Here is a 13659-nt window from a genome sequence, read left to right on the forward strand (position 1 = left end):
TAGCAAAGATTGAGTTGTCATCCCCTTCATTTGAGGAAGACGACAAAAAAATTGTAATGTGAAAATATTACACATTTAGTAATTACAATGCATTTTAAACTTCATGCATTGTATGTCGGAGTGGGGAAATAAAGTTACTTGTGCATTGATAAGCAAAGACGACCAATAAGTAACAAAATAAAGACGGCACTTCTAAAATCCGATTTCGTGGGAGCTGGCGTAGCCTACATGCGTATCCCCTTGGTGTCTGAGCTGAGTGACAGTGTTAAGAAAGGCTACCTTGACCACTAAGCACACTTCAAAATGCCCTTCACATAACTCACCTGTTATGGTTGAGAAAGGAATCCTTCGTCACTCTTTCTGTCCAAAATTCTAACTATTGTGTGTTGTTGTTTCAGTGTAAAATGGTTCACTGCATCCGAAGGAGACTGTCCACGACAATGACTTTGAGCCGTACCTCACTGGCCAATCAACCCAGGTGCGTGACTGGCCGCAGGTGATAATGACTTTGAGCCGTACCTCACTGGCCAATCAACCCAGGTGCGTGACTGGCCGCAGGTGATAATGACTTTGAGCCGTACCTCACTGGCCAATCAACCCAGGTGCGTGACTGGCCGCAGGTGATAATGACTTTGAGCCGTACCTCACTGGCCAATCAACCCAGGTGCGTGACTGGCCGCAGGTGATAATGACTTTGAGCCGTACCTCACTGGCCAATCAACCCAGGTGCGTGACTGGCCGCAGGTGATAATGACTTTGAGCCGTACCTCACTGGCCAATCAACCCAGGTGCGTGACTGGCCGCAGGTGACAATGCTGTCCAGTCTTTTATGGGATAATGTTTACAGTTTCTTATTATTCAATATCTGCACAGCCTTTTTATGACTTTGAATTTACGTGGCAGTGTTTTGTGTTGAATCTGCAGTTGGTTAAGAGTTAAGTTACTCTCCATTTGTATAAATAGTTTTCAGCGATGGGTTGGTCTTTTTAAGTCTTAAATCTCTCCATTAACGTAGGCTAGGTATAAATGGCAGTTTTCAGTTACTCTCCATTTGTATAAATAGTTTTGGGTTGGTCTTTTATATAAGGTCTTAAATCTTTGAATCAGGTTTCACATTTAGGCCACCCCCTAACAGTGTTTTGTGTTGAATCTGCTAGGTTACTCTCCATTTGTATAAATAGTTTTCAGCCTTTTATATAAGGTCTTAAATCTTTGAATCAAATAACGTAGGCGGGACCTCAAAGCGATTTTGACGCCACTAATGATGCCACTAATGTCAAAAGTGACTTTTCGTTGCATGTTAGGAAAACTTACGCAGCAGGTTAGGAGAATTAACGTAGCAGGTTAGGAGAATTTGGTTAAGGTTAGGAAAATGATTTACGAAAATGCAAAAATTCTCCCCCACCTGATTTGAACGTGCAACTTTTGATATCACTTTGACCCTTCTAGAAATGACCACTCGAAGCCATATCCAGTGCTTTTTTAAAATGATTTCCCTCTAATCAGGGACTGATTCAGACCTGGGAGACGAGGCATTTATTATCAGGTAAAAACAGAGAGGAAGAGGCGTCATGAGTGATAACCGGTCCAAAAATCTTTTCTCCAGCTGGTGGCATTTTGTTCACCAAGCGATGAGTTTTTGTATGGCGGTCAGTGTCGAATTTGGGTGCATGGGTTATATGATCGAATCATGGTTTCGTAATGATTAGGTTGTTACGAGTGTACTGGTATAAATAGGACACGTCAACTTTGAGAAAAAACACTTTATATCGGTGTTGTGCCTGTTCATCACTAGTTACCACAGCAACAAAATCATTAATCCTGCCTATTTAATCCATTTAGAGATTATTATTTAATCCATTTTAGAATAAGGCTGTAACATAACAAAGTGAAGGGGTCTGTATATGGTTGAGATTATTATTTAATCCATTTAGAATAAGGCTGTAACATAACAAAGTGAAGGGGTCTGTATATGGTTGAGATTATTATTTAATCCATTTAGAATAATCTTTTCTCCAGCTGTAACATAACAAAGTGTATGGGGTCTGTATTTGGGTTGGATTATATAGAATCCATTTAGAATAAGGCTGTAACATAACAAAGTGATAGGGGTCTGTATACTAGTTGAGATTATTATTTAATCCATTTAGATTATTTAATCCATTTTAGAATAAGGGTAACATAACAAAGTAACATAACAAAGTGAAGGGGTCTGTATATGGTTGAGATTATTATTTAATCCATTTAGAATTGTAACATAACAAAGTGATTATTATTTAATCCATTTAGAATAAGGCTGTAACATAACAAAGTGAAGGGGTCTGTATATGGTTGAGATTATTATTTAATCCATTTAGAATAAGGCTGTAACATAACAAAGTGAAGGGGTCTGTATAAGGTTGAGATTATTATTTAATCCATTTAGAATAAGGCTGTAACATAACAAAGTGAAGGGGTCTGTATATGGTTGAGATTATTATTTAATCCATTTAGAATAAGGCTGTAACATAACAAAGTGAAGGGGTCTGTATATGGTTGAGATGATTATTTAATCCATTTAGAATAAGGCTGTAACATAACAAAGTGAAGGGGTCTGTATATGGTTGAGATTATTATTTAATCCATTTAGAATAAAGCTGTAACATAACAAAGTGAAGGGGTCTGTATATGGTTGAGATTATTATTTAATCCATTTAGAATAAGGCTGTAACATAACAAAGTGAAGGGGTCTGTATATGGTTGAGATGATTATTTAATCCATTTAGAATAAGGCTGTAACATAACAAAGTGAAGGGGTCTGTATATGGTTGAGATGATTATTTAATCCATTTAGAATAAGGCTGTAACAGAACAAAGTGAAGGGGTCTGTATATGGTTGAGATGATTATTTAATCCATTTAGAATAAGGCTGTAACATAACAAAGTGAAGGGGTCTGTATATGGTTGAGATTATTATTTAATCCATTTAGAATAAGGCTGTAACATAACAAAGTGAAGGGGTCTGTATATGGTTGAGATTATTATTTAATCCATTTAGAATAAGGCTGTAACATAACAAAGTGAAGGGGTCTGTATATGGTTGAGATTATTATTTAATCCATTGAGAATAAGGCTGTAACATAACAAAGTGAATGGGTCTGTATATGGTTGAGATGATTATTTAATCCATTTAGAATAAGGCTGTAACATAACAAAGTGAAGGGGTCTGTATATGGTTGAGATTATTATTTAATCCATTTAGAATAAGGCTGTAACATAACAAAGTGAAGTGGTCTGTATATGGTTGAGATTATTATTTAATCCATTTAGAATAAGGCTGTAACATAACAAAGTGAAGGGTCTGTATATGGTTGAGATTATTATTTAATCCATTTAGAATAAGGCTGTAACATAACAAAGTGAAGGGGTCTGTATGTGGTTGAGATTATTATTTAATCCATTTAGAATAAGGCTGTAACATAACAAAGTGAAGGGGTCTGTATATGGTTGAGATTATTATTTAATCCATTTAGAATAAGGCTGTAACATAACAAAGTGAAGGGGTCTGTATATGGTTGAGATTATTATTTAATCCATTTAGAATAAGGCTGTAACATAACAAAGTGAAGGGGTCTGTATATGGTTGAGATTATTATTTAATCCATTTAGAATAAGGCTGTAACATAACAAAGTGAAGGGGTCTGTATATGGTTGAGATTATTATTTAATCCATTTAGAATACGGCTGTAACATAACAAAGTGAAGGGGTCTGTATAAGGTTGAGATTATTATTTAATCCATTTAGAATAAGGCTGTAACATAACAAAGTGAAGGGGTCTGTATATGGTTGAGATTATTATTTAATCCATTTAGAATAAGGCTGTAACATAACAAAGTGAAGGGGTCTGTATATGGTTGAGATGATTATTTAATCCATTTAGAATAAGGCTGTAACATAACAAAGTGAAGGGGTCTGTATATGGTTGAGATTATTATTTAATCCATTTAGAATAAGGCTGTAACATAACAAAGTGAAGGGGTCTGTATATGGTTGAGATTATTATTTAATCCATTTAGAATAAGGCTGTAACATAACAAAGTGAAGGGGTCTGTATATGGTTGAGATGATTATTTAATCCATTTAGAATAAGGCTGTAACTTAACAAAGTGAAGGGGTCTGTATATGGTTGAGATGATTATTTAATCCATTTAGAATAAGGCTGTAACAGAACAAAGTGAAGGGGTCTGTATATGGTTGAGATGATTATTTAATCCATTTAGAATAAGGCTGTAATATAACAAAGTGAAGGGGTCTGTATATGGTTGAGATTATTATTTAATCCATTTAGAATAAGGCTGTAACATAACAAAGTGAAGGGGTCTGTATATGGTTGAGATTATTATTTAATCCATTGAGAATAAGGCTGTAACATAACAAAGTGAAGGGGTCTGTATATGGTTGAGATGATTATTTAATCCATTTAGAATAAGGCTGTAACATAACAAAGTGAAGGGGTCTGTATATGGTTGAGATTATTATTTAATCCATTTAGAATAAGGCTGTAACATAACAAAGTGAAGGGGTCTGTATATGGTTGAGATTATTATTTAATCCATTGAGAATAAGGCTGTAACATAACAAAGTGAATGGGTCTGTATATGGTTGAGATGATTATTTAATCCATTTAGAATAAGGCTGTAACATAACAAAGTCAAGGGGTCTGTATATGGTTGAGATTATTATTTAATCCATTTAGAATAAGGCTGTAACATAACAAAGTGAAGTGGTCTGTATATGGTTGAGATTATTATTTAATCCATTTAGAATAAGGCTGTAACATAACAAAGTGAAGGGGTCTGTATATGGTTGAGATTATTATTTAATCCATTTAGAATAAGGCTGTAACATAACAAAGTGAAGGGGTCTGTATATGGTTGAGATTATTATTTAATCCATTTAGAATAAGGCTGTAACATAACAAAGTGAAGGGGTCTGTATATGGTTGAGATTATTATTTAATCCATTTAGAATAAGGCTGTAACATAACAAAGTGAAGGGGTCTGTATATGGTTGAGATTATTATTTAATCCATTTAGAATAAGGCTGTAACATAACAAAGTGAAGGGGTCTGTATATGGTTGAGATTATTATTTAATCCATTTAGAATAAGGCTGTAACATAACAAAGTGAAGGGTCTGTATATAGTTGAGATTTTTATTTAATCCATTTTAGAATAAGGCCTGTAACATAACAAAGTGAAGGGGTCTGTATATGGTTGAGATTATTATTTAATCCATTTAGAATAAGGCTGTAACATAACAAAGTGAAGGGGTCTGTATATGGTTGAGATTATTATTTAATCCATTTAGAATAAGGCTGTAACATAACAAAGTGAAGGGGTCTGTATATGGTTGAGATTATTATTTAATCCATTTAGAATAAGGCTGTAACATAACAAAGTGAAGGGGTCTGTATATGGTTGAGATTATTATTTAATCCATTTAGAATAAGGCCGTAACATAACAAAGTGAAGGGGTCTGTATATGGTTGAGATTATTATTTAATACATTTTAGAATAAGGATGTAACATAACAAAGTGAAGGGGTCTGTATATGGTTGAGATTATTATTTAATCCATTTTAGAATAAGGCTGTAACATAACAAAGTGAAGGGGTCTGTATATGGATGAGATTATTATTTAATCCATTGAGAATAAGGCTGTAACATAACAAAGTTAAGAGGTCTGTATATGGTTGAGATTATTATTTAATCCATTTAGAATAAGGCTGTAACATAACAAAGTGAAGGTGTCTGTATATGGTTGAGATTATTATTTAATACATTTTAGAATAAGGATGTAACATAACAAAGTGAAGGGGTCTGTATATGGTTGAGATTATTATTTAATCCATTGAGAATAAGGCTGTAACATAACAAAGTGAATGGGTCTGTATATGGTTGAGATGATTATTTAATCCATTTAGAATAAGGCTGTAACATAACAAAGTGAAGGGGTCTGTATATGGTTGAGATTATTATTTAATCCATTTAGAATAAGGCTGTAACATAACAAAGTGAAGTGGTCTGTATATGGTTGAGATTATTATTTAATCCATTTAGAATAAGGCTGTAACATAACAAAGTGAAGGGGTCTGTATATGGTTGAGATTATTATTTAATCCATTTAGAATAAGGCTGTAACATAACAAAGTGAAGGGGTCTGTATATGGTTGAGATTATTATTTAATCCATTTAGAATAAGGCTGTAACATAACAAAGTGAAGGGGTCTGTATATGGTTGAGATTATTATTTAATCCATTTAGAATAAGGCTGTAACATAACAAAGTGAAGGGGTCTGTATATGGTTGAGATTATTATTTAATCCATTTAGAATAAGGCTGTAACATAACAAAGTGAAGGGGTCTGTATATGGTTGAGATTATTATTTAATCCATTTAGAATAAGGCTGTAACATAACAAAGTGAAGGGGTCTGAATATAGTTGAGATTATTATTTAATCCATTTTAGAATAAGGCCTGTAACATAACAAAGTGAAGGGTCTGTATATGGTTGAGATTATTATTTAATCCATTTAGAATAAGGCTGTAACATAACAAAGTGAAGGGGTCTGTATATGGTTGAGATTATTATTTAATCCATTTAGAATAAGGCTGTAACATAACAAAGTGAAGGGGTCTGTATATGGTTGATATTATTATTTAATCCATTTAGAATAAGGCTGTAACATAACAAAGTGAAGGGGTCTGTATATGGTTGAGATTATTATTTAATCCATTGAGAATAAGGCTGTAACATAACAAAGTGAAGGGGTCTGTATATGGTTGAGATTATTATTTAATCCATTTTAGAATAAGGCTGTAACATAACAAAGTGAAGGGGTCTGTATATGGATGAGATTATTATTTAATCCATTGAGAATAAGGCTGTAACATAACAAAGTTAAGAGGTCTGTATATGGTTGAGATTATTATTTAATCCATTTAGAATAAGGCTGTAACATAACAAAGTGAAGGTGTCTGTATATGGTTGAGATTATTATTTAATACATTTTAGAATAAGGCTGTAACATAACAAAGTGAAGGGGTCTGTATATGGATGAGATTATTATTTAATCCATTGAGAATAAGGCTGTAACATAACAAAGTTAAGAGGTCTGTATATGGTTGAGATTATTATTTAATCCATTTAGAATAAGGCTGTAACATAACAAAGTGAAGGTGTCTGTATATGGTTGAGATTATTATTTAATACATTTTAGAATAAGGATGTAACATAACAAAGTGAAGGGGTCTGTATATGGTTGAGATTATTATTTAATCTATTTTAGAATAAGGCTGTAACATAACAAAGTGAAGGGGTCTGTATATGGTTGAGATTATTATTTAATCCATTTAGAATAAGGCTGTAACATAACAAAGTGAAGGGGTCTGTATATGGTTGAGATTATTATTTAATCCATTTAGAATAAGGCTGTAACATAACAAAGTGAAGGGGTCTGTATATGGTTGAGATTATTATTTAATCCATTTAGAATAAGGCTGTAACATAACAAAGTGAAGGGGTCTGTATATGGTTGAGATTATTATTTAATCCATTTAGAATAAGGCTGTAACATAACAAAGTGAAGGGGTCTGTATATGGTTGAGATTATTATTTAATCCATTTTAGAATAAGGCCTGTAACATAACAAAGTGAAGGGGTCTGTATATGGTTGAGATTATTATTTAATCCATTTAGAATAAGGCTGTAACATAACAAAGTGAAGGGGTCTGTATATGGTTGAGATTATTATTTAATCCATTTAGAATAAGGCTGTAACATAACAAAGTGAAGGGGTCTGTATATGGTTGAGATTATTATTTAATCCATTTAGAATAAGGCTGTAACATAACAAAGTGAAGGGGTCTGTATATGGTTGAGATTATTATTTAATCCATTTAGAATAAGGCTGTAACATAACAAAGTGAAGGGGTTTGTATATGGTTGAGATTATTATTTAATCCATTTAGAATAAGGCTGTAACATAACAAAGTGAAGGGGTCTGTATATGGTTGAGATTATTATTTAATACATTTAGAATAAGGCTGTAACATAACAAAGTGAAGGGGTCTGTATATGGTTTAGATTATTATTTAATACATTTAGAATAAGGCTGTAACAAATTGGAATAAGTCGAGGTGTGAATACTTTCTGAAGGCACGGTATATTATCCACCACCTGAGGAAGTGGGAACTCTAAATATGATACTTTCTGAAGGCACGGTATGTTATCCACCACCTGAGGAAGTGGGAACTCTAAATATGATACTTTCTGAAGGCACGGTATATTATCCACCACCTGAGGAAGTGGGAACTCTAAATATGATACTTTCTGAAGGCACGGTATGTTATCCACCACCTGAGGAAGTGGGAACTCTAAATATGATACTTTCTGAAGGCACGGTATATTATCCACCACCTGAGGAAGTGGGAACTCTAAATATGATACTTTCTGAAGGCACGGTATATTATCCACCACCTGAGGAAGTGGGAACTCTAAATATGATACTTTCTGAAGGCGGTATATTATCCACCACCTGAGGAAGTGGGAACTCAATATGATACTTTCTGAAGGCACGGTATGTTATCCACCACCTGAGGAAGTGGGAACTCTAAATATGATACTTTCTGAAGGCACGGTATATTATCCACCACCTGAGGAAGTGGGAACTTAAATATGATACTTCCTGAAGGCACGGTATATTATCCACCACCTGAGGAAGTGGGAACTCTAAATATGATACTTCCTGAAGGCACGGTATATTATCCACCACCTGAGGAAGTGGGAACTCTAAATATGATACTTTCTGAAGGCACGGTATATTATCCACCACCTGAGGAAGTGGGAACTCTAAATATGATACTTTCTGAAGGCACGGTATATTATCCACCACCTGAGGAAGTGGGAACTCTAAATATGATACTTTCTGAAGGCACGGTATATTATCCACCACCTGAGGAAGTGGGAACTCTAAATATGATACTTTCTGAAGGCACGGTATATTATCCACCACCTGAGGAAGTGGGAACTCTAAATGTGATATTGTTGGTATATTGCCATGTAGGCTAATTGATTAATCAATCAGTAAATGCATGCTAATGTCCTACAAAACCTTTCCAGCACTAGGGGTAGGCTACTTGATGTAGGCCTATTCATTGCAAATGGCTTGCTGTGCTGCGAGAGCGTATCGAAACCATACTACAGCCTACTCCGGTTGTAAAGTCGTGGCATGAACTCCATATTAAGAAATAAATAAATGACTCACACAAAGTTGTGACACTCCTCTCTGTAAGTACAACAACAGTAATTGCTTTGGAAACTGTATTTTTTTCTCCGCAATTGCTTTTTTGAGCAACGGTCATATGCTTGTGCATTTCTCCGAATATATCTCTCCATCCTCCGTGTGCACAGTGGGGAGAGGGAGTGAGAGTGGCTCTCACACAGCATCTGACAGCGAAACCGGGCCTTCCAAACACTTTCATAACAGGGATCAACGTAATGCATAGGCTATTTCTGTTGACCAAATAAGGGTTTTAGAACAATCTACAGGAACGTACCACGTACACAAAATACTTCTGTAACAGAAAGACAGGTGTCTGGAGTTTTCTTTTTATCGCCCCAGCTCCAGCCCCAGCTCCAGCCCCAGCTCCAGCCCCAGCTCCAGCCCCAGCTCCAGCCTTACATTTTACAGTTGGTTTTCACAGTGGAGTGGACATTCTAGGTGGATAATACAATTATACATTTGCTTCATGAGTTGTGTGTGACTCTAGGGTGGCAACACATATATTCTAAATGATTTCAAAATGGGTCTTTCTCCATTCTGATTGGTTTATACTGCTCAACTTCAACCTAAAATCATTTCCTGCATTTCCATCAATTTCTGCATTTCCTGCCCTCATTTGAGATCATTTTCACACTGCCACGATATGGGAAAAATACTAGGCTTTATTTTTAACCAAATGTTGCAATTGCAATTTGACTTGTGATTCATAACAAAACACTTGGGTGACCTGTTGGAATCATGGAAATATAATGATTATTATAAATCTATAGTTAGAATATAATAGTGGACACTTTGAACACAGTGTTGTTTTGCATGACAATGAATGAAAATGCCAGGGAGGACTTATTGCTACAGGGTAGGAACCAAAGTGTTGACAAGGGTTTCCTAGGGGACCCTATAATATTTGGCTACATTGAATGTGGCTCTATTCAGCTGTACCTGTGCCACAACTCCTGGATGTTTCATCCTATAACTTGTTCTATATCTTTTTAAATAGTGAGCCAACATGTTTTCATCACTTTTATTTCCCTGACTGATCAGAACTCATTTTGTCCTGCTCTCTCTTGTCTCTCTGCAGAAGTAGTGAGCAATATGTGTGGAACATCAAATCGCGACAAAATCACAGTATTGAATCGCAATACATATAGAACTTGCACCGAAGCATAATATTGTATTTTGAGGTCCCTGACAATTCCCAGACCTATATTTTTCCCCATTTACTAGCTGAGTGTTTCGTGAACAACTGTTTATTGGTGTTGCATAATGTTAAGCAAACACCAAAAGACACATGAAACATATTTTTAAATCACTGTCATAGATGATTTACGTCATTGTTCTACCTCCACAGAGCAACAGCTACCAGTCCATGACTGACCCCTACCTGTCCAGCTACTATGCCCCCTCCATCGGCTTCCCCTACACCCTCACCGAGGCCCCCATTCCTTACCTCACCCCCTACGGACCCTTGAGCAATGGAGACCACCACTTTATGCCTGACACCATGTTTGGCCAGCCTGGAGGGCTTGGTAACAGCATTTACCCCCATCGTTTTAACTTTTTCCCTAAGAACCCCACCTTCTCCACCTGGGGCACCAGTGGCTCCCAGGGCCAGCAGGTAGCTATAGCTACCCTCCCAGCTCCCTGGGGGCACCCTGGTGCCTGACAGCCAGACAGGCTTCCACAGCGACACCATCAACAAGGCTCCAGGTATGAACAGCCTGGAGCAGGACATGGTGGGCCTAAAAATCGGCGGTGACATCACAGGCCAGGGGTCAGGGGACAAGGCTGTGGGCTCTGTGATTGGTGGACCGCCGGCGGTGGCGCAGGGGAACGGGGGTACGCCCAACGGTATGCCCCTGCCCAAGCCCACCTCATGAGCGGCCATTGCCAGTAAGCCGGCCAAGCCCCAGCAGCTGAAGGCCAAGATGAAACCAAATCAAATCAAATCAAATCAAATTTATTTATATAGCCCTTAGTACATCAGCTGATATCTCAAAGTGCTGTACAGAAACCCAGCCTAAAACCCCAAACAGCAAGCAATGCAGGTGTAGAAGCACGGTGGCTAGGAAAAACTCCCTAGAAAGGCCAAAACCTAGGAAGAAACCTAGAGAGGAACCAGGCTATGTGGGGTGGCCAGTCCTCTTCTGGCTGTGCCGGGTGGAGATTATAACAGAACATGGCCAAGATGTTCAAATGTTCATAAATGACCAGCATGGTCGAATAATAATAAGGCAGAACAGTTGAAACTGGAGCAGCAGCACAGTCAGGTGGAAGTTGAAACTGGAGCAGCAGCATGGCCAGGTGGACTGGGGACAGCAAGGAGTCATCAAACCAGGCATGTCCAGCCCTGGGGGAGCCCTGCCCCCTCCACCCATCAAACACTACATGGACATTGGCACCTGGGACAACGAGGGGCCTGTGAATAAAGTGGCCCAAGCCCCCATGCAGCAGAACCCCATGCAGCCCCCTCCCCAGTCCCTGGTGCAGGAGCAGATACAGCCCATGGCCTTACAGCACCAGCACCACCAGCCCCCTCAACCCTACCAGAACCACACCCAAACCCCACCACCCCAGACCTGCTGGGTTGCACCGAGCAACCGTAACTTCGGCTACGGGCAGATAGGGGCCGGAATGGATGGTGGCAGTATGATTGCAGTAGTTGCCAGGGTAACGGTGCCCCCCTCGGTCCTGCCAGTATGGTACCTGGATGAGCAGAGAACCACCCGGTGCTGGAGAAGCTGCGTGCAGCTCACAGCTACAACCCCAGGGAGTTTGAGTGGAACCTGAAGAGCGGCCGCGTGTTCATCATCAAGAGCTACTCTGTGGACGACATCCACCGCTCCATCAAGTACTCCATCTGGTGCAGCACCGAGCACGGCAACAAGCGCCTGGACGGGGCCCTCCGGGGCCTCAACTTTAAGGGACCCGTCTACCTGCTGTTCAGGGTCAACGGCAGTGACCACTTCTACGGCGTGGCAGAGATGCGCTCGCCCGTGGACTACGGCACTAGCGCTGGCGTGTGGGCGCAGGACAAGTGGAAGGGTAAGTTTGATGTGGACTGGCTGTTTGTGAAAGACGTGCCCAACAGCCAGCTGCGCCACATCCGCCTTGAGAACAACGACAACAAGCCGGTGACCAACTCCCGGGACACCCAGGAAGTCCCTCTGGAGAAGGCCAAGCAGGTGCTGAAGATCATCAAGGGTTACAAGCACACCATCTCCATCTTCGATGACTTCTCCCTCTATGAGAAGAGGCAGGAGGAGGAGGTGGGTTAGATACACTGGTCTGGTTAAGTCCATCCACTCCGGATGCTAAACAACCTCTCATAAAGTTGGATTGATGTCATTTGAAACAGGTAAAAGACATTTGATTAATTGACATTATTTTGTCGTTTGTCATCTTGGTGAATATGTAATGGTATGCCTATCATGATCAGAGCCTATCGTATCCCTTCAACAGATGTCCATAAGAAGTTGCTTTATATACACCTCTTCTTCTCTCCCTCTACTCCTGCTGTCAGGTGTTTGAGCCACCTGCACCCATCCAGAACCGAACTTGACTGGATCAGGTCCATGTCCAGCTTCCCTTCACTGGGATCACTTTTTGGTGACTGTTGTGGTTTACATTTATTTATTGGACTGTTATTTAATGGATACTAATTCAATGTTATTCATGTCCTTCTCTTGTCTCCCCACAGTAGTGCCAAAACAGGAGTTAACAACAGTAGAAGACATTTATTCCTGGCTTGATCAACATTTACAGCAGGACTTTTGATTTAAAAGACAGAGGAATTCAGAATTTATTTTTAAAAATAAGTCATTTTTTATATTTAATCGTGGTGAATTTCTGCCACCACCGTTAAGACTTGCGCTTTGTGCTCCAGGTACCACCCACCACCTCTTGTGCCTCTTGGATAACAAGCTGATTTAATGTACTACCTAGCCACCACCACTGCACTGTTTTAGTTCTGATTTTTACGTTCTCTCCGTCATGTACTCTTTCTTGTCAGACTGGGTTGGTTTGGACCTTTCCTGCCCCCTTCCTCCCTTCTCTTGCTCAAATTGAATCAGGGTTTGACAGCACCAAGGAGAAGAGAATGTCTGCCACTTTATATTTCTGTACTATCAGGAGCTGCCATGTCCTGCCCCTGTTTGTCCATTAGGGGGTGGTGTTGCCATGCTTCAGAGGTTTAACTGTGCCTACAGGGTTGGAGGATCCCAAAGGCAACATTTTCGGACTTGGAACTGTGTGCAATTAATAAGACTTCAATGGTTTATCTATTTTTCATTCAAGATCAACAAAGTCTATATTTTTTGGCAATTTTCAGTTCAGGAA

General features: G+C 38.5%; 1 pseudogene; it reads left to right on the forward strand.

Moving 5' to 3' along the window:
• The first annotated feature begins 403 nt into the window (after positions 1–403).
• LOC112227301 lies at positions 404–12883 on the forward strand (annotated as a pseudogene).
• The last annotated feature ends 776 nt before the right edge of the window (positions 12884–13659 follow it).

Source organism: Oncorhynchus tshawytscha, linkage group LG28 (genome assembly GCF_018296145.1).
Source record: "Oncorhynchus tshawytscha isolate Ot180627B linkage group LG28, Otsh_v2.0, whole genome shotgun sequence".
Taxonomy (NCBI): Eukaryota; Metazoa; Chordata; class Actinopteri; order Salmoniformes; family Salmonidae; genus Oncorhynchus; species Oncorhynchus tshawytscha.